The 27,986-nt window shown below is 39.7% G+C and overlaps 1 protein-coding gene and 1 long non-coding RNA gene across 2 annotated transcripts in view; both read left to right on the top strand.

The window, feature by feature from the left end:
• LOC122487926 overlaps nt 1-9,942 on the top strand; it is an 85,675-nt gene extending 75,733 nt beyond the window's left edge. Inside the window, exon 3 of the long non-coding RNA XR_006298506.1 lies at nt 9,307-9,942. This is a non-coding gene — a long non-coding RNA (uncharacterized LOC122487926). The remainder of the gene's footprint in view (nt 1-9,306) is intronic.
• Nucleotides 9,943-25,989: 16,047 nt separating this feature from the next.
• The window catches only part of NXPH1 (neurexophilin 1), a 296,568-nt gene continuing 294,571 nt past the window's right edge, over nt 25,990-27,986 (top strand). Inside the window, exon 1 of the mRNA XM_043588970.1 lies at nt 25,990-27,981. The gene's annotated coding sequence lies outside the window, so the exon portion shown is untranslated. The remainder of the gene's footprint in view (nt 27,982-27,986) is intronic.

Below are 27,986 nucleotides of genomic sequence, written 5' to 3' on the forward strand. Positions count from 1 at the left end.
ATTATCACTATAAAACAGTTGGTTAGCATAGGGTTTACTGTCTATAGTTCAATAGATGTCCAGTGGCTTTTCCACAAAGTGTGGCTCATGGATCACCTGAATCAGAAGTTCTGTAAAAGTGTAAATTCACTTGGCTCCTGTCAAAACTACTACTGAGTCAAAATCATTGAAGTCATGACAAAGTATTTGCATGTATGAACTGCCTTCTTTTTTCTCTTTTTAAAATTGAAGTGTCATTGATGTATATTCTATTAATTTCCAGTATACAGCATAATGGTTCAATATCTGTGTATTTTGTGAAATGATCACTGCAGCAAGTCTAGTCAACAACCATCACCATACTTGCTTATAAATGGTTTTTTCTTGTAATGAAAACTTTTAAGATTTACCCTCTTAGCAACTTTCAAACATGCAATACAGTATTATTAACTATAGTTGCCATGCTATATATTATATCCTTATGACTTTTGATTCTCTTCATCCATTTTGCCCACACCTTCCCCCCATGCATCTGGCAACTACCAAGAAAGAAGTGTTGGTGAGGATGTGGGAAAAAGGAATGCTTGTGCACTGTTGGTGGGGAATGTAAATTGGTACAGCCACTTTGGAAAACAGTATGGAGGTTTCCCCCAAAAATTGAAAGAAGAATTACCATATGATCTAGTAATTCCACTTCTGGGAATGTATCTGAAGGAAATGGAATGAAATGAAAATGAAAACACTAACTTAAAAACATATCTTCACCCCATGTTCATTGAAGCATTGTTTATAACAGTCAAGAGATGGAAACAACCTAAGTGATCATCAGTGGATGATTGGATAAAGAAAATGTGGTCTGATGATTGGATAAAGAAAATGTGGTCTATATAAATATGTCAGACAGAGAAAGATAAATACTGTTTGATACCATTTTTATCTTATTTTGGATTGAAAGTTTTTCTGAATATATAATTGAAAGCTGGAAATACTGTTTTCTCAGAATTGGAAGAAAATGCTTGATGGCAAGAATTTCCTGGGAGAACTCTTTCTTTCTAAACTTGAAACTGCAATTAGAGAGATAGAAAGTTTGAATCAGAATCCCTTGATATGAAAGCAAATAATCTGTATTTTTAATAAGAATTTTGTATTTTTATTATGTTTTGTTTTGTCTTTAACCAAAACTACTTCACTCTGAATTTGACTTTTCTAGACTTATTTTCACACTTCCATTTCATGGAAAGGATAGTTGGTTTATTCTTTTAACCAATATTTTGTCACAGAGATACAACTTTGAATTATACACTGCTACAAAAAAGAGCCAAGGTTTCTGCTTTCCAGAAATGAACAAACACTCAAAGTGGGGAGACAGACAAGTAAGCAATCAGTTCCACACAGCTTAAGGAGGGCTGTAGTAGAGGAGGGCATCCAGGAGAGGTGGCAACTGAGCCTGGGGATTAGGTGGGGCTTCCTGCAAGTGCTAACAGCTGTGCAGGAAGGATTGAGGGCAAAAGTGTGTCTGTGGTTTCTGCTCTGTGTGCACATGCGTGCGTCTTTTTGTGTTAGTCTGACTTTAACCATTTCCTTTCTACTATTTTCAGTTCTACTAGTTAAATCTCATTCATTTATGACATCCCTCTCCACCTTCTTTTATCCTCCCTGTTATGTGTGTATTCATTCATTCATTCATTCATTCATATTTTATTATTTATTTATTTATCTAAAATTTTTTAAAAATGTGATCCAGAAGTGTTTATTGCAGAAATTTGGCCTAGGTTCCAATTGGGTGGCCCAGCTGAGGTTGGGCTTGGGGCCCCCTCATTTTTTTTTAAAACTAAACCATTCTTGAAGCACTAATCTTCCCATCTCCTTTGGCCTTGACCTGCCAGATTTGTTGTTTCAACCCCTTATTCCTTCCACCTCTATTTCCTCTTCTTCTCCCTTGTTCTTGTTAGACCTTGAACTAGTAAATGGATGTGTTCCTTAGGATCCCTATATTCCCACACCCTGTGCTGTGGACCCCATCAGTGACTGAAATGGCTAATTTCTGACATTGCACGAGGAGTTATGATTGACCCAAAACATGAAATGACTTCTCTCTACTTTCTGCTGAGACTCAGGAGCAGGTGGTTTACCACAGCCCTCTCCTGCCATAGTTCTGCCTGACATCAAGTTCTCCCAAACTACATGCTGCCTCATTTGGATGAGTGAAGGTTGTGATATTGCCAGCCCTTCAGAAAGACTTTAAAGATGTTGTTCATAAAGTATCTCTGGATCAAGATTCTTGGAGCATCTAAGGTAACAGTAATTTGGGTTCATTTTTGTGTTGGTTGCTGCCTTCTTCAGAGTGTGCTTAGCCCAGTGACAAATTATGTACTGACTGGGCCTCTTCATCCCTTCTTTATCTTTTAGAAACTGTATACATCTCAATATTCTTCTCATTTTCTTCCTTTAAGGTGGGCTTCAAGGTAGGGCAAAGGTAAGGTAGTGAAACGTTGAATATTTGGAAGGATTTGAGCTAAGGGAAGATTCAAATGTGGGCAGGAAGGGGGCTTTAAGTGTGTGCTGTGAACCTGTATAAGACACATCTTATGAACCACTTGCATCCTTGTAGCCATGTTTCAGTGACCGGTTCTATGCATCATTCAGGCAGCTTCTCACAGATGTCGTCTGTTAGCACCTTACCTCAGGTGCTAATATCTATCTTGCTCCCTGCCCCTGAGCTTTTCTAGTGCCAAACCTTGACCTCCATGCATGTGAATCCCGAAAGTGCATCTGTGGAGACATCCTTGACCGCTGGAAACAGAAGCCAGTGGATAAATTACATCTATCTCCCTTTTGTCTCCTGGATGAACAGTTGTGACATTTCCTAAGGCTGCTCAGAAGGTTACAGCAAGATCAAGCATGAGTCACATATAGCAGTGACAAACTCTGTAATGCATCCTTGTATTATTCTTTCCTCTTTCTCTGTTTCACTCTCACTGCTGCTCCATGAATCATATTTCCTAAAGAAACTACCTGCGCTTAAGATTTTACATCAGTCTCTGCTTTCAGGGGAAGCTCAGACTGTGACATCAAGATTGGAGGGCAGAAATCCAGCCAACGCTGTTCACCAAAACCTATGCCCTGTTGCTTGGCTTCATTCTTCCAGAGGAAGGGGTAACCTTTTCCTTGTACAAAAATGTTATCTGCTTGTCAATCCCTACATTAGGGTCTACGTCTTCCTAGAGGGGAGCTTTTCTAACTTGTCTGTTGAGAGGGAGGAGACTTTAAAAAATGTATACAGGCACCTTATAGGCTAGTATTGGCTCTCATTCCAAATCAGGTTAACAGATTAAATTATTGGCTAAGATTTAGTTCACACTAAAAATTAAAGAGTATTTTTCAGATGTTGGACAGGGGTGGATGGGGGGCAGAGGGAAGAAGGGAGACTGAGATGGATAATGGCTGAAAGAGATGGTGGTAGAGGAGGAGGAGGGTAGGGTGGCTGATATACTAATGATGTACCTAGTTGACATACCTAGTCATGAGCATGGCTTCATTCTCAGGTCAATATTATGATCCCATATGGGCTGAGCTTTATAATGGGTGTAAAAAATGCTTTGGAATGCTCTCACACACTGATTGACATTTTTATCCTTCCTTCTCTACCAAGGCTTCCCTACTGGGTCCTTAAATTGTACCCCAAATTTAGAGAGTACACAATTATGTGAATTATTTTTTGAGGGAAGTCTATAACATTAAAGAAATTCTCAAAAGGATCTAAGACCCAAGGCAGGTCAAAAACCAGAGTAGATAAGGGATCTGGCCTTCTCCCTCTGAGTCTCTGCAGTCCAGACATGTGTTCAATCTTATTCGGTATCTGCTTGTATCCCAGCATGCCCTGTGGCTCCTGGGGCTCTGACTGATGCACTCCCACCGACCAAACACCCTTCCAGCTCTCAAGGATACCACTTCACATTAGTAAAGTGCAATACAGTGATTCTTCCCTTTCTACTGAATTGCTCTTAAAAGTTTTTGCTTGCATTCTCCTAAAAGGAATTTTGAAAAAGTGTTTACAACCTCACATCTAAAAATGGATATATAAAATTTTTATCAAGTTTAAATAGCTGCAGAAGATGTGTATTCTGGCATATTGTATGTACTTTAAATATATTTGAACCAAAACTTTAGAGTTTCAAATTTAGCTCATTCAGTATATGCAAATGTCTGACACATAATATAATTAGCAAAGTCAATCCTTGCAGTTGAACTTATCAGCCAGATCAAAGTTATTTTTCTCCAAGAAAAAGTGTTAGACTTTAATTCTTCTTTTAATGCTTATTTGTTTATTTTGAGAGAGAGAAGGGAGGGGGGGAGATAGACAATCCCAAGCAGACTATGCTCTGTCAGGGCAGAGCCCTACACGACGCTCAATCTCAGGAACCATGAGATCAAGACCTGAGCCGAAATCAAGAGTCGGATGCTTAACTGACTGAGCCACCCAGGCACCCCTAGACTTTAATTCTTGAAAAATTCACATCAATGTATTACCACATTCCTGTGATAATCTTCTTAGTTCTGAATTAAAATTCTTAGGTTTGTAGGCTTATAGTAGTAATCAAGGAAGTAAGTAGGCAGGAGAGAGAGAGATTGGCTACAGGTTAAAAAAAAAATAGCTCTGGTCATTATTCCTTCCTGCATACTCTTTGCTTTCCTCCCACTAGACTCACCCTCAGAGGCATTTGAGATGTGTCCTCTGGTGTGCTTTGTAGGTGGTTTTATACCCTAGGGCAGTTTACCACAGCTAAATGAAGTGTGGGGAAGAGGTGTTTTCTTTTGTCAAGTGGGAGAAGGGTTGTTGTGAAGGGAAGAAGAAAACCAGAAAATGGTTAGAAGGAGAAGCATTCTCAAGTATGTCAGACATCTTTTTTTTTAAAAATAATTTTAGGTTTATAGAAGAGTGGCAAACATAGTCTAGAGAGGTTTCATGTACCCTTCACACAGCGTTAAGAATGCTGAACTCTTTCCAGCTCTGCCTGTAGCTCTAAAGTCCTGTCTCACTATGGTCTTCAGATCTGCTTTGCAGGGGAGAAGGCTAGAGGATCCGTAAGTGCTGCCAAGAAACTAGGGCATCTCTGTTCCCAACAGAGAATGTGTGGCTTGTGACCTGGCAACTGTTTTGGGGCCAAGTCAGACAAGAGATTCTCCTCCTCATAGAAATCACATCTCAAAGTTAATAGCTTGGATCTATCCTAAACCAATAATTGATCTCTAGGCAGCTACTGTTATATACTACTGCTACCTTGAGAGCACATCACTACTGTGTAAGCCAGCCACCACCAAAAAGGAGGCAAAGGAAAGGAAGGATCAGTTCAGCCACTGGGTACATTGGGTAATACTAAATCGTTACCTATGCCACTTAGTCTTAGAGCAAACATGCCATCAAGGTTAATCTTTGTATAATTTCTCATCTTACTGTTACCTTTACTCTAATTCCTGGCTTTCTGTCTCTTAGAGTAAACTGTTTCTACAAGCTTGTAAGCATTATTATTTCTGATGAAAATAAAGGTGTTTCTTCCTCCAAAGCAAAAACAAAAAAATCCAGCTTCTGCTTATGTTAACATCTCACACAACTGTGGTGTATTTATCAAAACTGAGAAGTTAACATTGGTACAGACTTTACAGAGTGGTACACATTTCACCAGTTTTCTGGTGTCTTCCTAAACTCTTCAGTCAGTGACTGTATTTTGATCTTTTCTTGTCTTTCATGGCTCAGATGCTTTTGAGGCATACTTGTCAGGTATTTTGTAAAATCTCTATCATTTTGGGTCTGTCTGATGCTTCCTCATGGTTACACAGGGGTCATGCAGTTTTAGGAAGAACACCCTGGAGGTGAAGTGTTCTCATTGCATCATATCAGGGATACATGATATCAACATGATTTGTTACTGGTGATGTTAACCTTGATTGCTAGGATATGTACTTTATGCCAGTTTTCGACAGAAAAGTTACTATTTTTCTCTTTCCATTTTCTATTTGATGGCATCACTAAGTACAGCCCGCACTCAAGTGGAGAGAAATTAAGCTCCACCTCCTGGAGGGAGGAGTATCAAAGCATGTGGATACATGTTAAAACCACCACAGTAATTAATACATATTTTGGGAGAGATTCTTTGAGGCTATTCAATGGTCCTGTTTCTTATTAAAGTTTGCCCACTAATTTTGGCATGCATCGGTGGGTCTTCTCCACGGCACTTATTACTGTGGCATTCTAATGGTGAGTTTCTAGTTCACTCATTCCTTCTTGGCTTCACTCCTATCCAAGTAACTATATAAGGAAAATTCATCCTTCTCCATTAATTTACTTATTTCATCATTTGTTTATATCACAACAGAATCATAGGTATTTATTTTATTCTTTGGCTGATAAACCAATACTATTGTTATGTATTTTCTTTCTCAGTTTCTTCCAGTTAGCTGAGCAAATAACTTTGAAGAAAGATTTCCTTAAAGCTACCTATATCCACATATGCTCTGGAAATTCTTATGTGTTAAACATTATTATAAGGCTTAAAGATGTCACGTGTATAGTGCAGCCTAAATACCTGAGAAATAAGTTCTATAAGATGTCAAAGCAAAGACTACATGCTTACAACGTATGTTATATGTGATAGCTATCATGCTTTATTAGAAATAAGAACAACGGCAGATCACAGCTGTGAAGAAAAATGAAGCCCGCTAACTAAATGCTATATGTTAACCCCATTCGCTTGTTCATAAGATTCCTTAAAGCTAATCGAGCTCAACTCTGTAATTAATTAAGTGGCATTTCACTTCTTGAATGCTTACTCTGAACTTTTCAGCCTGTGTTGTAGGGGCTTTAGGTAGGTATTAAAATCTCTGCATCTTTGCCTGGGATCTTAATGTTTCCTCTCTTCCAAATACATTGCATTAGCAATTTCCTGCTTCGCTGCTCTTCCCTATAAAACGAGCTGTAAGGTTTCGTGGTCTTACTGCAGAGTTGAGTAACAGTACTTCCATTCCTCTTTATGAAAATCAGCCTTCTTTTTCTTGCCTGGTGTTTGCCTTAGCATGGTCACTCAGGCTTTGAAGATATGTAAATGGAAGCAGAGGAATTCAAAAAAACCACCCCATCAGCTGATGATAGCTCAGCTTCCCTGTAATTTCTCTTGACTCTGTGCTGACCACACATGCCCCTGATCTACACTGTGGGAAATGTCTGAGATGAGTAGCTGAGACTGAGTACACACATAAAATAATTGAGGGAAAATTTTGGCTGTGCTTGGCTTTCACCCTGAATAATCTGGGCTTAATAAGGAAACTTTCAGCCTTGAAGGTGGGTACCGTTGCCACCTGTTTCTTGAAAGCAGACAGTGCTTAAACTTCTGAGAAAGGAGTAAGATAATTAATTTTTTACCCAGTGCAGAACACTAGCTAAACAGGGATCATCCTAACTAGATTTGGATTAATGTGTCCAGTAAGTGAATGCCTTGCCTAACACCACCAAATTTATGTGTGTACACCTATTTAAGTAATTTTCAACATTTTTGAGTACAAAGGAAGATTTTTAATGTCCCCCCATCTCTAAAATCTTCATAATAGCAGTTGTATTTTTAGGATGTTCTGAGAAAACACTTGAAGACAAAAGCTATTATGAATTTAGCAACACTCTGAAATAAATTTGTATTTTTCACCACAGTATATACATACAGTGGAAAAATAATCAATTGTGTTTCTATGATACATAATATGTATTCAATATGTAAGTAACTCTTGGTTCACATATTGATTCTGGGACTCCCCACAATAAGCTTGGGGCCAGGATCAGAGCATGGTAGTCTGGCAACTGCAGATATTAAAGAAAGTTGATTTACAACTGACGAATGGATAAAGAAGATGTGGTTTATATATGCAATGGAATACTACTTGGCAATGAGAAAGAATGAAATCTGGCCATTTGTAGCAACATGGATGGAACCTGAGAGTATTATGCTAAGTGAAATAAGTCAGGCAGAGAAAGACGGATACCATATGTTTTCACTCATATGTGGATCCTGAGAAACTTAACAGAAGACCAGGGGGGAGGGGAAGGGGGAAAAAAAGTTACAGAGAGGGAAGGAGGCAAACCATAAGAGACTCTTAAATACCGAGAACAAACTGAGGGTTGATGGGGGGTGGGGGAGAAGGGAAAATGGGTGATGGACATTGAGGAGGGCACCTGTTGGGATGAGCACGCGGTGTTGTATGAAAACCAATTTGACAATAAATTATATATATATATATATATATATATATATATATATATATAATAAAAATGAAGTTGAATAAATGCTATGTCACTTAAAAAAAGTTGATTCATTTAACTGTTATTACCAAGAGTTCTTACTTAATTAAGGATGGTAAGCAAAACAAGATTAAGCCTTAAGGACGGAAGCATATTCTTTCAGAAGATTAATTGATAAAAACAATACTTTATAATATCAAGTGACACACACACTTTTTCAATGTTTAATCAGAATCCTACCAGGAAGCTTAACTCTTTTTGGAATCACTTGATACCTGGAAGTAGGGGGTTGAGTAAATTAAATTGTAGTTGGTCATGATAAGAACAAGGCTCATAATGGCCATTTGTAGAATAGAGATTGCTCTGAAACAGTAATATTAAAATGTGGCAGTGAAGCCACTCTGATAATATTAGAATTAAATGAGTACAATTTCCTATGATAGTAATTTGGCAAAATTCATTGAAAACTTTAAATACCTTGGCACAGTAATTCTATCTCTTGGAGATATGAAATGAATTTCAGCATTTTTTATGTTGTTAAGGAGTATAAAACAGTCTACACTTCCAACAACAGAGACATAGTTAAGCTGATAATCATCTTTTGACTGAATGGAACATTAAGCAGTCATTAAAATTATATTTACAAAGTATTCATTAGGTATAGAAATGTTATTTAAGAGGAAAATAGTATACCAAGCTGTACATACAATATGCCTGTGTAAATAAGTTTTCCCAGGTTTTTATAATAACCCTGAATGTCTTTTATAGTGAAAAATCAGCATGCCACAACTAAAGAACTAACATCAGTGTATTCCTATGACAAATGTACTGTAGCAATGTATCTTTGCTGCACCCTAGCAAGAGGTCAGAAAGTTCCTTTTTGAACCTTCCAATGCACGAATTGAGGAAGCTTGTTCTAGCTTTGGTCAGCTCTGAAGATTAGATTGTTCACTCTTCATTCTGATTCATCCATTCAGTTAAGGCCCATGCTAGGGCATTAAGGTGCATCGGTGAAGAAAATGAATGTGGCCTCTTCTTTGCAGGGTCGACTGAAAAGTGCATCCCAGCAATAAGCGGACATCTATTTCCACGCAATGTTTACCCAGTGATCCTAGGTCTACCCGTTTTGGTGCCACAAAGTATATAGAAAAATCTCTTGCTCAAAATAATTTTCAAATTTAAGAAAGCTATGACCATGCCTCCCCTGGGCTTCCTCCAGACAAAACACCCTCTTTCCCTTCAGTATTTCTTCAACTATATAGTTTTGGTTTCTCTTTAAATCCTGTTTGTCTTTCAGTTTTTCCATATTCTTCCTGGGGTATGGAATTCAGAATAATTTTAACAACTACTATTTACCTATTCTGCTCATTGTGTGACATACTTTCATTACCTGTTTTGTAAAAAAAAAAAACAACCTACAGTTGATATTATTACCTTATGTTACTAGTGAGAAACTGATACAATGGTCAAGGACATTAATTCATTCTGCAATTGTTTAAGGAACTACTTTGTATTAGGCCTTCCTCAAAGAGATGGAGCTAAAATAGTGAATAAGGCAGATTGCATCCTTGCCTAATGAAGTTTATTATTCTAGAGCAGAAGTTAACCAACTATCATTCATGAGCCAAACTCAGCACTTGTCACCTGTTTTTGTAAATAAAGTTCTATTGGAACACAGACACACCCATTTGTTTACATATCATCAATGGCTCCTTTCCCCTTAATAGTAGAGTTGAGAAGTTCTGACAGAGACCCAGATGGACCTCAAAACCAAAAATATTTACCATATAGCCCACAAAGCCAAAAATATTTACTATTTGGCCTTTTAAAAAAAGTTTACTCATCCATGTTCTAGAAATTCGAGGATGTGTGGAATGGTGGTTAGGCATTGAAGGAGATAAAAAAAAGTAAAGCGTTCTTTTTTTAAAAAAAGTTTTTTTTTTTTAACATTTATTCATTTTTGAGAGTGAGAGAGACAGAGTGTGAGCAGCGGAGGGTAGAGAGAGAGGGAGACACAGAATCTGAAGCAGGCTCCAGGCTCTGAGCTGTCAGCCCAGAGCCCAACACGGGGCCAAACTCACAAACCCTGAGATCATGATCTGAGCTGAAGTTAGACGCTTGACCGACTGAGCCACCCAACTGCCCCCAGTAAAGAGTTCTTTGTCAGGTTGTGATGGATGCAGTGGAGAACAATGAAGCAATAAAGGGAGAAAGGGTGTGCTGCAGTGAGATGTGTTGGTGTATGTGATGGAGACGGGGACTCTGTGAAGTGGTGACCTGGGAGTAGAGACCTGAAGGCATCTGGGGAGTACTGGGAATTGCAAAAACATTCTCAGGAGAGTGTCCCTAGGTTTGAGAAGAGAAACGAAGGGAGGAGAGTGGGAGGAGATGAGGTCTGAGAGAAGAGGGTCTGAGATAAAGTGGTGTGTGGTCTGCATGCCTTGGAGGCCATTTTACTTCTCCAGCTTTCCTGCTGCCTGATGTGAGAAGTCCTGAGAAGATTGGGGAGTGAGCTGATGGGTCCCCTGCAGTGATGCTCTGGTGGCTGCATTGAGGACAAACTGGGGGAGGGCAACAGCAGAAGCACTGAGTGGGCTTACTGCGGCAATGCAGGCCACAAGTAATGGTGGCTCAAACCAGTCACACAAGGAGTGAATGACAAAGCAGATACTGCAGTCTCAGATCTTCCTCACTCCAGAGTCCAGGCCTGTCAAACATGGGTTTTAATCACAGAATCTGATACTTTAACTCTGGGTCATGCAAGGCAGCATATACCTGCAAAAGATCTAAATTCCCCATGAACTTTCTACATCGTGTCGGGAGGTTGGGTAATTCTAATAGATAAATCTGTAATAATAAGATAATTGCAGGGGCTGGTTGAATCCTGTGGGCAGTGCTCATTAGCTCTTTAAGTCAGAGCAGAGACACTCTTGATTAGCTAATTAAAACTGTGAAACACGTTTTCCAGGAAAAGGGGTCATATATGCAAGTACACAACATTTTACATATATTTTTTAGGGTGTTTACAACCTCTGACTCTAGGATTTAATGCTAAGAACCGATTCCTTTGGGGTTGTCTATGTCAGAGCACTGATGTGAAAGGTGAGAGTTTGAGCTTCAGCAATAAAGGAAGATGGCACTTCCCTGAGCAAGTGGGGAGATACTTAGGCACATGTGAACCTTAGGGCATCCCTTAAGTCACACAGAGCAAGTCACCTACAGGACTATTTGAGCCTGGATGTATCTCCTACTGTATTGAAATAAAATGAGATGTTTATTATTTTTCAAAACAAATTTAATTTTATAAAATATTGTTCAATTTCTTTGGTACAAAAGTAAAAACAAATGTCTGTTGAAATTTTTTTTTTAATTGAGTACAAAGTGATGTTACAGCTTCTTCTGAGCATCAAATGCCTTTGTTACATTTCTACTCCCATTTGTATTTTTTAAATGAAGAAATTGAAGTTGTTTTATAGGAAATCTAGATTCTTCTCCATTCATGGACTTGGCTAGAAATGGGAAAAAAAAAAAGCCCATCAGGCCTAAATGATGAACTTTCTCCTTTCTCCTTTATTACCTGACTGGAGTTGCACATCAGTGTTTGGCTTTTCCATGAGCAGATCAAACTAGTTTATTACCCTGGTGTGTATCTGGATTAAAAAGATCCAGATTGTAATTCTATTTCCTTAGACAATGCTTTTTATCTGACCCAATCCTAGCACTTCTTATCTAGAAGCAAAGATGTTTTTCTCATTGTTGGATTACTTTGATAAGGAGATTTGAGGAAGAGAAAACCAGAACAAGAGTAATAGAATATTTCCTTGAGGCACATATAGAGACTATCTCATGTCTATGCATGTTCAAGAACAAGGGGATTTTTTTTTTCTTAGTTGGTGCTATTCTGTGACATACCTAATATATTTGACACTTGGAGTAGATAATTTTTTAACACAAGCTTTTCTCTGCGTGACAACATTATTTGCAGTAATTACCATGGAATAAAATTAGAGACCTATGGCTTTCATCTATAAGGATGGTACATAAGGCTCTACATGTAAGTGGCCTTGTGTCCAGCCATTGGTTTGGAACGGTTTCTGGTTGCCTGATGTTGATTGTAATATAACAAGATTCTGCCTTAAGAATGTTGCCACATTTGCCTTGAGTGAATCTATCATATAAGGTAGTTTTGTCAGCACTAAAAAGAAGGGAACCAAGACTTTGTTAAACTTATGGAATAGACCGTATGGAAAGTTTTGTGTGTGCTAGCTATTGAATATTTCATACATATCTATAAGTGTGGAATAATTTGATGAGACATGCTTTCATTATCATTTGGTAATGAGGTTTTGGGGGAGTAGGTGTCACCCACCTTAACCTTCTTTTGTGACCATTACTTCTAATAACAAGAACTGGAGAGTGTGCTCAACCAAGTCAGTTCACAAACATTGGGTATTCAATGGTCACCCTTTGTTTCCATGTTTCCTTGGCTGTTTCTGTAAACCCAGCATGTATATGTATAGGTCTTTCGCTCTAAAATACTCAACTGAATCAACTGTAAAGTATCTTCACTTTTATCAGAAAACAGGGTCAACCTTACAATTGTGTCAGTTTGCCAGGAAGCAATGGTTAATTAAGACTTTATCAATGGGATTGAACTACAAAGATAAAAAAGACTTTGAGTTCAACAAAAATAAGAGCCTTCAGAAATTTATTAAGAATTAAGAGAAGATAATAGGAAATATATTGGCTTTAAGATTTCAAAATCAAGCTATGAAGTTCCTGTTCCTTTTATTTAGGATTTAGGTCTACTTTTGTAAGAAATTGTTAGTTTGGTTGAAGAGGTGAGCTGGACAACAGAAATGCATGGAAAACGCTAGGTGGCGCTGGAGGACTGTCATAATTGACCACAATTAGAGTCCTTTACAAATCACACCATTGTCAGAATCAAGAAGAGTGAAATTTTACATTAACAGTGATGCAAATGATCAGATTTCTTTCTCTTCTGACTATGGCTTCACTCACTAAAAACCTAAGTGCAATTTTGTCATGAGTGAAATAGAGTTTTTGCAGTGCTCACTGGGCAAGAACTTTCCAAAATAAATTACACTGGAAAAACAACGTCCCTTTGTTTCGGTTGCTCCCATTTTCAAATTTTGTTTAGCCTCAAAGTAATGGTCTTAGTTTGGTTAACAGTCATAAACTCTTTGTAATCCACACGAAAATGACTTGATAGTCACCTCTCCAGTGACTGGCAGTTTTCTTATTTTGTGCTTTTTTTTTTTTTTTAATTTAGAGGGTCACTGTAAATCTTGGAGCATAGCAGAGCACATGATGAAAGGTGAAGGCTGTTCCTTCACCCTCCATTTGCTCACGTTGTAAAAAAGAATGAAAAATGTCTGCTGCATAAGCTGATCTTTTTCATGTTTCATCTTCACTCTTCAACAGGAAAATCCACTTTATAATCATTCCACTGAGGGTTATTTTGTCCATTTTCATTGAAAGGTATCCACATTCTGGCAGTCAGTTAAGATTTGACAAAAGAGAAAAATAGTATGCAGGGTTAATTAACATTACATTTCTATTCTCTTTTTGAAAATGATAAAAGAAAGCATATACCTAGTTTTTCAATCAGCTTATTTGCCAGATTCCTCCACAATATCTGGAAAGGTTCTATCTCATTAATTCTAAAACCTTAAGACACAAGTTAAAAGTAGTGAACTTGAGATTTAAAATATAAAAATACATAATCTAAAGATAAATAGCATCTTAGTTAATTGAAATATCATTTTTCATAAAATTAACATGTGTCTAATATAATTCATCTTTTCTTTTCTTTTCTTTTCTTTTTTTTTTTTTAGAGAAAGCGTGTGCTCAAGTAGTGGGGGAAGGGGCAGAGGCAGAGAAAGAATCTTCAGCAGGCTCCATGGACAGCACAGAGCCCAACTTGGGGTTTAGTCTCATGACCTTATGGTCATGATCATGACCTGAGCCAAAATCAAGAGTCTAAAGCTAAACCAAGTGAGCCACTCAGGTGCCCCTAGTTCATCTTACTTTGAATTATAGAAGCTAAAATCCAAAATGTTTACATTGCATATTCACAATTTGCCATGAAAACAACTGAAAGGCATTTAGTGTTATATAAAATGAAAGAAGTAATAAGTAATATACAGTTAAATTTAACATCGCAATTTCATATTTATCAAAGATAATTTTAAATATTAAAGCACTTTGGTTTTATACACAAATCCTCCAGATATCTCAACATAACCTCAAATTTTGGGACAGATGATTTAGGTTGTAAGCTACAGCCTGAGGGCATCCTGGGTGGGTAATTGATGTGCTGAATGAACTACTGGACTCCCTTAACTAGTTGGTTCTTCTTTAAAACTTTTTTGTTTTTATTTTTTACTGTTTATTTATTTTTGAGAGAGAGAGATCACAAGCAGGGTATGGACAAAGAGAGAGGGAGACACAGAAACTGAAACAGGCTTCAGCACAGAGCCTGATGCAGGGCTACTACCCTCAAAACAGGAGATCATGACCTGTGCTGAAGCTAGATGCTTAACCGACTGAGCCATCCAGGTGCCCTACAAGTTGGTTCTTCTTATTGGAGAATATATTTCTTTCTTTTTTTTTTTTAATTTTTTTTCAACGTTTATTTATTTTTAAGACAGAGAGAGACAGCATGAACGGGGGAGGGGCAGAGAGAGAGGGAGACACAGAATTGGAAACAGGCTCCAGGCTCCGAGCCATCAGCCCAGAGCCTGACGCGGGGCTCGAACTCACGGACCGCGAGATCGTGACCTGGCTGAAGTCGGATGCTTAACCGACTGCGCCACCCAGGCGCCCCGAGAATATAGTTCTTTTATACAATCATGTGTTGCCATATAACTTTGCTTTCTTAATTTTTTTCTTAGAGCCCATGACCAAAAGTAAAGCAAATAGGATTGCCAGATTTTTGTTGTTAACTTTGAAAGATTCTATCATGTTGGGATACCTGTTACTAAATTATTCACTCAGATCCCTCATGGTGCCCCAGTGACCATGAGGGTTAAGAAAGCTTTCAAAATTCACAAGATTTTCCATATTGAGGAAGTAAACAGAACATCTTTATAAAATATCTGAGGTATGGAGTTCATATAGACTCAGAAAGCACTTGCTTAATAAACTATTCTTTGTTTTGTTTTCTCAAGATCATAAATCTGAGAGGAAGGTCTTGTGGTAGAAAGAAGTCCAGTCCAAAGAGGAACTATATTCCCAGAGAATATTTGTATCTTGATTTTCAGAAACTCAAACTTGTAAACCATTACTGTTGGAGTTAGTGGTATTTGATGAGTCCTTAGAGATGTGAAGGAATCAAAATCAAAGAGAGTTGTTTAAGAATGATGCACTTTGTTTTGCTGATATTTTAAGTTAAATGATCAAGCCAATTGTGACACTAGTAGTTCGTATGTTATTAAAGAGGAAAAGAAGAGAATTAAAGAACTACAATTTCACTGAAAAACAAATTCAGCAAAACCTCATCAATTCTGAGTGAAGAGATTGCAAAACAGCTTTGCATTAGGTTTTGAGTGGGTCTGTATTTTTACCAGCAAGCAACTTTGAAGGAAACAGGAAAGGGCTAGATTCTAGAGTCAGAGATTTAGATTCCAGCATTCTGGCATAAACTTGGACAGGTCAACCTCTTTAAGAATATTTTATCATAGTCTTATAAAAAGTACCCTACCCACATCCTATGGCTCTTGAGAGAATCAAAGATGATAATGTCTGATGAATGAAACAACTGTAGTATAAAGTCCTTTTCATCTATGCCTTCATCCCTTCATCATTTATTTATTCATTCTATCATATAGTCATCTTTCATATCTTTAAATATCCTCATGCATGGTGATATTTTGTTTCTCATCTGATTTTTCATTGGTTCTAAAAGTGTTATTTGATGGATAGAATAAACAGAAAACTAAAAATGCTAAGCTTGGTCTAAGATAGTTTTTTTTTAAACATGGAGTGTATATAAAAGTACAGTTTTTGAATCTAATAGATCATGTAAGAGAGGCCATGATGTTGAGGTATATGTGATAAGCCTAAAATCTAGAGTAACTACACATTAAAAAAAGAGCACCAAAAGTTGAGATTAGGATTCTTCCTTGGTTAGTTTCTGAGAGGAGAAAAGCCCTTGGATTACATGAGGAATTTCCAGACAAGGATTACTACAATTAAAATGACAGGTAAAAATAATAAATGCCCTCTTTTCAGGAAATGGTCAACAAACTGTCTTAACTAAAGCAGAGGGATATATGAGAAAATACTAAAAGATACATTTTGGGTAGGACCATTTCTTGAAGATTCTTAAAGTTTAAAGTGAGAGTAGAAATTTGACATATAATTGAAATTATAATCAGGCAGAAGAGCTAAAAAAAGGGCTAGCGAATGGGTAAATATTAATCCATCATGTATTTTCAAATACTATAGGCGCAGAATTGTATAAAAGCACTGACGGAGTTTTGCAGATGGAAAAGGAGATGTTGATTCTCTCTATTAAGACCTTTCAAAGTAGTTAGGAAGACGATTTAAAAATAATAAGTATCATTGAGGGCAAAATATGATAAAATGCCAACATGAGTAAGCTGGTACTCATGGATGATATAGAGACTCAGGTAGAAGGAAATTAAAAGAGATGAAAGAACATCCTGAAAGACGGGTCTGTACTGTGTACACACTCTTGTTTTGTACATTTCTTTCTTGAATCTGCTCTATTCAGCTTCCCCCATATCCACCCACTGAAACTCCACTTGTTAAGGTCACCAAAGACTTCCTTATTTCTAAATTCAGTTGGCATTTCCAATCTTACCTGACATAACAAAGTGAATTGGGTTGCCTTCTCCTTCTTCTTGGCTCCCTCCTACAATGGTGAGTACTTCTTCTCAGTCTGGTTTTCTGGCTCCACCCCACTCCTGACCTCTTAACAATGAAGTGCTTAAGGCCTCTTTTCTTCATCTACACTGATTCTCTTGACAATCCCATGTATTCACATATCTTTTATGTGCTGCTAATATCTAAGTAATATCCAATTTTATATTTTCATCCCAAACATTTCTTCTGAATTCCTGAGTCCTAAGATTAATGTATTACATGGATATCTAGTATACATCTCAAACTTAGCACATTAACATGTCTCAGACTCAGCTTTTGATTTCTCCTCTCCCTCTGCCTATCTTCTTTTTTCACAGTCTTCCTAATATTAATCTGGGTACTCAGGGCAAAAACCTTGGAGAGAGCAGTGTCTCTCACATTCTACATTGACTCTATCAGCAAGTTATGTCATCTCCCTTCAAAATACATCCAGAATTGGTTCATACCTCATCACTTCTTTCACAATCCATGTCACCAAACCATCACTGCCTCTTGCTTGGATTATTCCACTAATTCCTAACTATTCTTTTCCCACTTCAGGCTGCTTTTGGTGTGGTAGCAGAATAATGCTGTTAAAAGGTGAGTCAGATATGTCACTCTTTTGCTCAGTGTAAGGGCATCCTGTAGGTGCTTAAGAAGCCAAGTCCTTCCAATGCCCTTCAGATGCTACTTGTCTGCCACCTCTGACCTTATCTCCTTGCTGTCTCTTCCTGCTCTCTTTTCCTCAGGCACACTGGTGTTCTTATTGTTCCTAATACATGAGGTGTACTCCTGTCTCTGCTTTTTTCACTTGTCATTCCTTCTGCCTGGATAGTTTTTACTCCAAATAGCCATATGGTTCATTCTGTTACCTCATTCACTCTTTACTGAATTGTCATCTCCTCATGAGGCTTTGACCTTAATTGCTACCACAAGTGGTTCAGATGTCATTCTGTGAGATAGGGATTTTACATTCCAATCCACCACTTTCTAAGGTAAGGTTTCTCAAAGTGCATTCTTCTGACAGTGTTTATCAGAATCATCTGGATGCTTATTAAAATGCTTCCTTTTCAACATCAAAGCTTAGGCTAATAAATTGTAATAGAAAGTGGGGACCTGGTGATGTGCATTTTATTTTAGTAAACCGTCTAGGTGAAAACTAAGCAAACTAAGGTTTGGAAACTACTGTCTTAGGGTACCCTAGATAGATAGTAGCTCAAGGAATGGTTGGGGATGGGGCAGAGGAAGAAAGGTGGCATAGAAAAGGCTATAGGTATGGTTCCAGTGTTCTACATCCTATTTAACCAGAGAAGCTTTATGTTTCTGTTTTGCTTGTCACGTTTCTGAGTGAGGGCTCTCTTGAAGAAATAGTTTCTTGGAAAAAAATATGCAAAAATAGCCCTGTTAATGGATGTGGAAAGATAAAAGAAGGGGTATGTGTGCACAATGTAATAGGGCAAATACATTATTTATGAAATAGTCTGGAGGTAGTATAAGGAATTGATCCATGTGGCAGGCAAATATTTATTGAGTATCTACTATGAGCTGGAAGTACACAGGTGAATAAGACATGGTGCACACCATTATGGTACTCACAGTAAAGAGGTTAGCTGGGGAAGACTACAGCCAGGGAAACCAACTGGAAAGTAGCTGGCCAGATATGCGGTGATAGAGACACGGTCTACAGTGGCAATCGGGCGGACAACATGGATACTCTGAAGGGTGACCTGACAAGGCGATGTGCCCAACTGGTCTGTGAGATACGTACAAAATGATGAGAGCTAATTCTTTTCAGTGTGCAGAGAAAATGTGGGTGCCACTGATAGGTTAGCTGTGACTAGGGACATGTGTCTCTGTTGGGGGGGCAGGGTGTTGGGAGTATCGGTGAGTTCATTCTTGAACATTGTGTGTCAGACATTTGAATGAAGATGCCCTCTGGTAGCTGAAGATATTGGAGTGCAGTTTAGGTCAAAGGGGAGGACCTGAAAGAGAATACTGACAGCCTGGGGAAAGTTGGTGGGAATAGCCAGCACCGGAAACAAGAAGGAACTGCCAAAGACAGGACAAAAACTCAGAAAAGATGGTTCTGCAGAAAATTGATGACATGAAAATTGAGAAAGGCCATTGATTCCAGTGCTATGTAGGCTATAGCTTACCTTAGGGTCCTATTAATGGAGGGAGGGAGACACAATTCAAGGGTGTTTAGTGATGTCTCAGAGATCATGAATGAAGAACCATTGGTGTCTATCCTGTCAGGAGATTAACTGTGACAGGAAAAAGTGCTAGACTTTTTCCTTGACCAAAGGTTTCCCAGTTCTACTTTCTGCCAAAAAGATTCATTCAGAAGCCCAGACCATAAGGCCTAGTGTCCTGTTTTTCTATGGGTTAACCCCATTTACCAGGTCCAGAATTGGTAGTATTATGATGATGGTGTTTATGTTCTTTTCTTGAACCCTCCTCTCTCCATCCCTGCCCTCTTTCACCTGGTCCCCAAAACAGAGTGGATAAGGCCTCTGTCCACTCCTTCATCCTCCTCTCCTGCCTCCTGGCCCCCGCTTGACTGCATATTTCACATCCATCAGTTATAAGATCCTTAGAGCTGCCAACACACAACTGTATGTCTCAACTTGGGGCCTCTGCACCTTCTTTCCTTTGTTTCTGATCAGAATAAATTTTGGGGTAAGATAGTAATAAGAGGTGAAACAACAGAAATGTGAGATAGGATTTGGGGTATACCTGTGCAGGATGAAGCTAGAATTTAGGGACATCTGGGGACTTTTTGGTACCAAGGCTCAGTTGGCTCTGGAAGTGAGGGCAGTTAATAAATCAGTCCCTGAGTAATGCATTCAGGCTAGGTTATTCATTCCACCCCTGATTCTGAGAAGAGTCTCTGAGTGAAGCATCTTACGTCTTCTGGCCTAAGCCTCCCACACTGGTCTTCCTTTTGCTCATTTTACTGCACTGAGCTTTGCCTCAAAACCTTCTCCAATTATGCACTGTTTTCGTACTTCACAGAGGAAGACTTGTTATTCCAGAATCTCTGGTATGCTTTCTTGCAAGAGGTGCACTAGGCTGTTTTCTGGGCACTGTATTTTCTAAGTGTGGCTCAACATTCAACTTAATCCAGTCTAAGGTAAGGCAAGGAGTACCAAACTGAATGACATAGTCCAGTAGAAAAGACAAATTGTATAAACAGCATGATGTAATTGATTTAGTAATATGTTTTAGTGCACAAATCTCTGAGAAAAGTTGGGAGGATGGGAGGTGATCTCTGAGCAGAGGTTTATAGGAATATTAGGAGTTCATCTAGAGGTTGGGTTGAGAGGATTCAAAGCAAAGGAAAAAAGGTGCAGAGGCCCCAAGTTGAGACATACAGTTGTGTGTTGGCAGCTCTAAGGATCTTATAACTGATGGATGTGAAGTATGCAGTCAAATGGGGGCCAGGAGGCAGGAGAGGAGGATGAAGGAGTAGACAGAGGCAAGCTCAAAGCAGTGTTCTGTGCATCACTAAGGAATTTGACTTGCTTCTGTAAGCAGTGGGAAGCCCTGAAGAGATTTAAACAAGCGTGTGTGATATGCACACATTTTTGTTTTACTTCTGTCATCTGGGTGGCATGAGGAGGATATATGTATGGAGGTAGATGCTGAAAAGAGGGAGGTCAGTTAGAAGACCATTATTGTAGACAAGATGACTGACAATATGAGCCTCAGTCAGTAGCAGAACAGAGAAGAGAGGAGATATAATTAGGTGAAAAGTTGAGAGGTATTAGTAATTTTACTTTTGATGTGTAGGAAAAAAAGAAGGCTTAAGGGAATCTGATACCTTTATTTTCCAGTATACTAATGGTGTCAACTAATTAGTCAACTTTGGCTGCAAAACAAATAACACCAATATTTTGATAGTTAAATAATAAACATTTATTGCTCACTTTTGGATTTGTGGGACTACAAGTCAGCTTTGGTGGCTGTAGTCCAGATCACAGGTCAGGTTCCAGTCTGTTCCATGTGGTTTTTCATTTTAGGACCCACACTGAGGGATTCAGTTTCTACCTGGTGTGTGCTGTTTTCCTGTTGGCTAGAGGAACAAGTTGCAAACATATTATACCTCTTGGAGACTCTGATTAGGATTGAAAAGAATCCTAAAGAAGGATTTCCTAGGAAGGAAGGAGAAGAAGGAAGGAAGGAGGAAGGAAGGAAGGAAGGAAGGAAGGAAGGAAGGAAGGAAAGAAGGAAGGAAGGAAGGGAAGTAGGAAGGGAGAAGGAAAGAAAGAGAGGGAGAGAGATAAGAAAGAAAAGAAATAAAGAAGGAAAGAAAGAAAAGAAAGAAAGAAAGAAAGAAAGAAAGAAAGAAAGAAAGAAAGAAAGAAAGAAAGAAAGAAAGAAAGAAAAATTTTGCATATAGGGGGAGGAAGACTCTCCCATTCCACTGTGAGGTCACTTAGCAAAGGACATGGGCTTAATCCTATTACAAGTAGAGAACTCCAGAATCTGTCACACCAGCCAACAGAATATGTGTGTAATGTAATGGTATATAATGTATTCAGTTTTAGACATATTAATTCTAAGGGTCTCTGGGACATCTAAGTGGACGTACAGACAACCAGATAGGTGGGTCAAGAAAAATACGAGAGCTAGATTTATGAACTAGTTGGTCATTGGGTGGGAGTAGTAAATAAACCCGTGGAAATAGATAGGATTGCCTGGTCAAAGTGAAAACAGAAAGAGTTACTGATGGAGCCCTGAGAAGTGCCAGTGTTTAGTGTATGCAGATGAGCATGTAGATGATCTGAGAAAGAATGGTTAGAGGATTAGCTGAAAGATCTGAAGAGAGAATGGAGATACTGAACCGGAAATAGAGAAGAGAATTACAAAAGGAGGGAGAGAATGAATGGTCCAGGGACTCTCAGGTTTATTTTAAGAGATGGAAAACTGGAGTGTGAGGAAGTAGACCTTCTTATCTCACCTAACAAGTTTCCTTTCAAAACTAAATTGCAAATAGATGCTCACAGAATCACTAGGAAAACAGTGGGATAACATAAATAAAACCTAGGACATGGTTCCTGGCATGTGCCTAGCACTCCCTAAATGGGTAGTCATTATTATCCTATTGAAAGCTGTAGACCTTTGAGAAACTACCCCACCCCCAGTTTAAAACACAAAATTTGATGTTACACCATTTTGCTTTGAGTTTTATCAAAAGCATCTTATTATTAGAGCTAGAAGCAGCAGAAAAATGTAAGAGTATGTGATTTTTATGGCATCACCCTTGAAGTTAATTATGGTGAAACTCTGGTGTAGCTGTTTTCATTAATTTGATGGTAAAAAGGGAAATTGAGGGGGTCGTTGCATCCCTGTTATATCTCCTTTTTTAAAAGATGTCTAATCCAAGACATTCTTATCACAATGATATTTGGTTGGAGCAGCTTTGCTCCCTGCCTGTGTAAGTCATATTGTTTTAAGTTCTGTTTTCATATTGCCCAATCAGGATAAAAGCTGGAAAGACATGTGTTTCAAAATAGCCATGTACTTTAGATTATAGAAATGAAATATGCATTTGCAGACTTGTTTCAGTGTTCAGGTAACCACAGGGCTTGCAGCCTTTGTCCTCATAATTTCTTCCATCTCTGTGTGGTTCAGAGCCCCAGTGTTCTTTCTGGCTGAAAGCATATACTGTGTTTCACGTTGTTAACAGAACATTGGTTATCAAGTTCTTTGTCTTTAATGATTTTGTTTTAGGGAACTGTCAATTAATAATCCCTGGAGGGGCTACCATGAAGAAATTTTGTAACTAGATTATAATGCAAAGGTTTGCTTACTCACAGTATTTTTAAAAATTTTAGTTATGATTTTTGGGCGATGACCCCAATCTTCCCATCTTTTATATTCAACTACCTTTTTAATGCTGACTTTCTTCAATTTCTCTTATTGTATTCATTCTCTTTTTAAAGTTTGTGAGTATAATTAAAACTACCCTACCTTTGAGAACCCTCTGTTCTCACCTAGCAGAATAAATGAAATATGGATACAAAGACTGAGCATATAAATTACCTCTAAAAAGAAAATGCCTTCCACATAAAGCTTTTTGATTCTATTTAATTTTTTTTTTTTATTTCAGAGCTTGACGGTTATTTTTTCTCTCTAGTCCAGTGATCTTGTTATTAAAGCATTCTTGTAAAGGTAATTTAGCACACATGCCTCATAGTTATTAACCAAGTTCTACTACATTCAAATACCAAATCACTTTGTAAATGATACTTCTTTCCTTCCACTAGCAAAATAGCTTGGGGCGTGGAAGGGCCAGGGAGTTTCTTAGTTGTCCAGAGTGATATTTTAAAATTCTACAAAAGTTAGTAGAAATGGTTTTTGGTTCTTTTAAACAAATAATGATAAATCTAATAGAGATGCCATTTTGATTGCACATTGTTATAAATCAATGACATTAAAAACATGCAGAATAATTTATTTGAAAAAAATGATGTAATTAATACAATAACATCAACCCTTGACTTAGAAAAAACATTATGAGAATGGGTACAGAAGAAATGCACAAAAAAGCTCTCACACAAACCCACTTGCCTAAAATCTTTGCAATGCACTGAAGAGAATATATTCTTTTAAATTGTTAATATTTTTGAAAATCATAATGCTGCATACAGTTGTTATTTGTGAAGTAGGTTTTTAAAACCAGAGATGACTTTACATTTCTTTAATCATACAAAAATAGAATAAACATATTTTACACATCATCTAATCCTACTTCTTTATTATATAGGAGAGGGTATTGAGGCCAGAGGAATCTTCAGGCATTTCCCCAAGGTCATCAACATGCAAATACCAGGTTATACTGAGGTCAAGGCAGAAGGATAATGCATGCTTTGTAAGTGTTTTGGCACTGTTAGGGAAAAAAATAGATACAATGCAGTTACTATGTACAAAGCGATATAATTTGGCCTGAAGCTTAAGCAAGACCACAGCTGGGTGCTTCATAACAACAGTTTTCTGGTTTTAGTTGGATTTTGGGTAAATGATGATGATATTTATGCATTTTAAGACAGGTTCATTTTAGGACAGAGTTTTGTAGAACTCAAAGTTAATGTCTTTCTTTTCCCCAGCTGCAAGATAATTCAAACTTTCAACTCCTGCCCTTTCTTTCCCCCTCAGAAAAAGAGCCATACAGGTAAACCAAACCAAATCAATCAAAACAACAAATTACAGTTAGTTAACAGAATAATCCGTGTATCTCAGGTGAATTCTAATTTTAATTTCTTCTGGTTTTCATTTTCAGGAAAAATTTTTTAGTATCACTGCTTCTTTTCTGTTAGCTCATTTTAATTACTTTAAAAGATATATTTCTTGGAGAAGAATATATGTTATTACTTTATACTATTCATTTCAGATTGAATCAAGTAGACTTGGGGAAAAGCAGAAGACAGAGGACTTGGTTTTACCATGGTTATCATTCATGCTGAGTTCATATGTGTATTAAATTGCCTCACACACAAAACTGTGAGAGTGATTTCTGAAAGGATTCTCAACATAAACTTTTCAGAGTAAAATCTGAAAAAATTGGCACAAATACTATACTCTTTAAGGATAATCACACTTTTGTTCTATCTAGGGCTGATTGTAGATGTATTCTAAGAGTGCATTTTAGAGTAAGGTAATCCTTTAAACAGAAGAATGTAGGCAAATCATGTCCTTATCGTTTTTACTTCTTTTTAAAGCAAATGATTAGGAGAGAAGGAGGGTGAATGAGCCATCCTTGTCTCCTATTGCCTCCCCATCCCCCCAATATTATGCCATTAAAATTGGAGAGGTTTAGCAGAAACAAAAAATAAGTTTTACTTGGCTTAGTGTCCTTTTATAATTGAGTACTACAGGAAATGAAGATTCTAGCAAAGATACAAAAAATGACAATCCACTGCTGTTTCATATCTCAGGCCAAGTGTCTCATAGGATCCGGTAAGAGTTGAATGTCGGGGCAGAAGGTCTCAGGTCATTACCATAAAAAGCTCTTTGGCTCCCTCTGTCACAGAACAAAGTGTCAGACCAGTTCCCATTACTAGGTGCCTGTGGTGCTTTTCTTAAATAATCAGTCCCATTCAGACAGAGATTTTAAGGTCCTTGATCGTCTATTTCATAAGCAGTAATTTTGAAGGCTAAATGGCACTAGAGGCCGAATGTTTTTGAAGTAAGGTTTGAAAAAGAACTAGGTATATCCCAAAGCTGGCCTGATTCTTTATCACTTTTCCCAGAGGTCATATTCCAAGTTCAGCTCTGACAGCACTGTACCTGGGCATCGAGGGAGAGGCAGACAACATTCACTACAGTCCCACCTCCAGCTTGGGAACTTACGTACAAGTGGGGATGAATTTTAGGGTGGCCTCTTGAATCCTGGAGGGTGGAGACAGACAAAGCTTCAGCCTCAGATATGGGTGCCCTAAAGTTTATTTTTCTTCTTTAAACTTTTTAAGAACATGAAAAACCAGGTAAATGAAGACAGCCAAGATAACATTGCAACTATGCTATATATAAATGTGCATTTTTTCCAAAGTGTGTTTTCGGAGTCCCACTTAGAAAATGTGCTTCACTGCCTTACTCTGCATATGCCCCAATGAATTCCAAGAGGTCACGGCTGCAGAGTACAACTTTTGAGATTAGAAGAGTTTGCTCTTTAAATAGCTATTTTTAGCTGGAAAGGAAAGTGTAGGCCTCAAAGTGCCTGGCAGTATGTCCTCCAGTGGGGATCTAAATTGGAGGTCTGATTCCAGAGGAAGGTCTCAATGGGGCTCTTTCTGCCTTTGCTGCAGAAAAGGGTGGTTCTGCTGACTGGCAGTGTTAGGGGCTGGGTGGGGGTGGGGGGGGGTGGTTAGCAGCTTCTCCAGGGGAGCTCAACCTGTAGTCCTCCAGGACCTATTGTGTCTTGGCCCCCAACCAGCTGGAAAGGGTGGAACATGAGGTGTCCAATAGCCACCCTGGAGGAAAGGACTCCCCAAGACTCATTAAACAATCACGATTCTATTTTGATGCCATCAACTAGAGGTCCTGAGATAAATTTCAGCCCAACTCTTACAGATGGATGATTATGGAGCCTTCAGTGTGCAGAGGGCATCATTCCAGGTCAACCTCTGGTGAAGCAGGGCTGGGAGAGGTAACCAGGGAAGTGGGGGGAAGAAGAATGCTTTTTGCCTTGCTCACACTTGTGGACCGAGTCTGGGCACCGTGAGGAGGTGCTGGCGGCCTGGCCAGCAGTAGAAGGGCCTGGTCCTGGGATTTCACCCCGGGTGTGGGCGACGCTGGCCTGAGGGTTGCGCGCTGGAGAGAGTGAAGGGAAGAAGAAAAGGGCAAGGTTTGAGAGGAAATGGCGGGGTGAGGTAAAGACAGAGAAATACAGAGATGGAGAGAGTCAGAAATCCTGAAAGAGACAGAGAAAGGTAGAAAGATGCGGCCGAAGGACAGGCACAGAGCACAAGAAAGAGAAAGGAGATAAAAAGACGATACCGAAAGGAGAGACAGCAAGGGAGAAAGGGAGAAAGACAGCGAAAGTCAGAGAGAAGAGGCCGAGAGTGGGAGACGCTGGTTGGTAGGAGGTGTCAGGAACGAGGGAGGTGGCGAAGGCTCAAGGCATCCACCGGAGTCCCCCCTCCACCCCACTCCTCCTCTCACTCGCCCAGCCCTCGGCGAGGAGTCGAACGCGCAAGGTCGCCCAGTCCTCTCAGCTGTCGCGCGCTGAATGGCTGGCGGTCCGCAGCGCCCCCGCATCGCGCCCCGCAGCCACAGGTCGGTGGCGCCCAGCGTCGGCGCCCGAGGCGGGCTGGGGGGCCCTGCACCCGCCTGCTCCCGTTCCTGCCCTACGCACCGCCCCACCGCGCTCCCGGTTACTCCTCTGGCTGTCGCAGTTCTCCTCACGCCCCCCGGGGACTGGGCGCTGGGGCCACCAGAGACACCGTAGGAGCCACTTCTCCCTGCGAGTCCGGCCCTCCGAGAGCCTGGGAGCGGGATCTATTTACTCAGGGTATTAATTAGTCTCTGAGGAATCGTTGACCCACTCGCCAATGTAATTGCCAGTGTCGGGAAGGTAGGCGCCGCGAGCTGCGGACCTACGGAGAAAGAACGGCTTCGTCGGCGCCCCGAACCCCAGCGCGCTCCAGAGCGTCCCCCAGTGGCCGGGCAGGACCGTGCACGGGGCCTGCGACTCGGCTCTGGAGTGGTTCCCTGGCTTCCCAGTGTCGCGGTAGACGTGCAGCTACTCGGTGTGCCGGGAGCCTTCAGGTCTTGCCACCTCACCCCTCCCTCAGAAACTCGGACCGTTTGCGCCAGCCGTGTGGCTCTTTTCTTCCGAAAGGCCAGTGTTCCTCTCTCGAGTTCAAGTCCAGTCTCCTCCCCTTAAGTCATTGCCACCATCCTTCGGCAGCTTGGGAAGGCAAGGAGCCCCGGGCTGCGTGTCCCAGAGCCTGCGCTGGCAGTCCCAGTCTGTCCGGCACATTCGCTTCTCCCTCCCTCTCTCACTCCCTCCCTTTCTCTCTTCCTCTCTTTTCTCCTCTGCTTCCCCCCTCCCTCTCTTGCCTCTTAAGTTTCCTGCACCGTGAATCAAACTGTGCCGAGCCTAGGCTCCCACGGAACCAAGCCTGAGCGCCACCCGGGCACTGAGACGCGGACTCCGCCGAGGCTGAACGAGGCAGCGGGACCGGTCCGCGCCTGAGCATGGAGATGAAGCGCCAGGGAGGGCATGTCCGGGGCGCCGGAGACGCCAGGCCCGAGTAGCTCCTCCATGGAGCCTGCCCAGAGCGGTCCCTGCTCGCCGAATTCGCCCCCAGTCCTGTGCGGTACG

This window comes from Prionailurus bengalensis, chromosome A2, assembly GCF_016509475.1.
Source record: "Prionailurus bengalensis isolate Pbe53 chromosome A2, Fcat_Pben_1.1_paternal_pri, whole genome shotgun sequence".
NCBI classification, from domain to species: domain Eukaryota; kingdom Metazoa; phylum Chordata; class Mammalia; order Carnivora; family Felidae; genus Prionailurus; species Prionailurus bengalensis.